Source organism: Siphateles boraxobius, unplaced genomic scaffold, assembly GCF_051911475.1.
Source record: "Siphateles boraxobius isolate OS27281-9 unplaced genomic scaffold, OSU_SipBor_1 137, whole genome shotgun sequence".
NCBI lineage: Eukaryota > Metazoa > Chordata > Actinopteri > Cypriniformes > Leuciscidae > Siphateles > Siphateles boraxobius.
Window position 1 is genome coordinate 1,986,804 of NW_027508741.1, and position 697 is coordinate 1,987,500.

The 697-nt window shown below is 41.0% G+C and overlaps 1 protein-coding gene across 1 annotated transcript in view; it reads left to right on the forward strand.

The window, feature by feature from the left end:
* Nucleotides 1-346: 346 nt before the first annotated feature.
* Nucleotides 347-697, forward strand: part of azi2 (5-azacytidine induced 2) — a 27,421-nt gene continuing 27,070 nt past the window's right edge. Inside the window, exon 1 of the mRNA XM_077229970.1 lies at nt 347-501. The gene's annotated coding sequence lies outside the window, so the exon portion shown is untranslated. The remainder of the gene's footprint in view (nt 502-697) is intronic.

A 697-nucleotide genomic window follows, 5' to 3' on the forward strand; every position in this document is an offset into this window, starting at 1 on the left:
TATCAACTAGGCTCCTAGTTTGCTTTGCTTGCAGTGTGTTTGCGTGTAGTCTGATGTCACTATTAACCTAAAGCCCCTGTTACTGCCACTGTTTTATAGTTTTGAACCCATTAGTGTATCCATTATTTTCTAAATCTATTTCTATTTACTGTGTGTCTCTGTCGCCCCCTCGCGTCGCGTTACTGTAACTGCAGCACAACTGCGCACTGAAAACCGCCACAAAAACACGTACATAATTATGAACTTCTTTATCATCGAAATAAATCAAACTTCTCGGATTTATGAACAAATTAGAGTGGCACGGGGGCAGAAGCACTGACAGGCTTTAAGCGCGCGCTTCCGCCGGAAGTCGAGTCAGCAGAGAGAACCACTTCCTGGAGTGTGTTTGTGCTGTTGCTGGTTTATTTTCCTGCGTGTGTTTGTGTGTTTGCTTGTTCTTAAATCTCGTGTTTTTATTGTTTATCATGGTTCATATCTGCTGCCCGAACTGACCGCTGTCTGGTGAGTTCTGCTCATATTTCAGTGAGAGAGAATATGTGATATATCTGACAGGAAACAGCAGCAGATTCATGTAAACACGTCAGTTTGACAGATGAAGATCTTCATTCAGAAACGCTTTGATTCTCCTCGGATAATAAACATATTTAATGTAATGCGTTTTAATTTTCATCTACTTTGTTTTATTCCAAACTGTCGC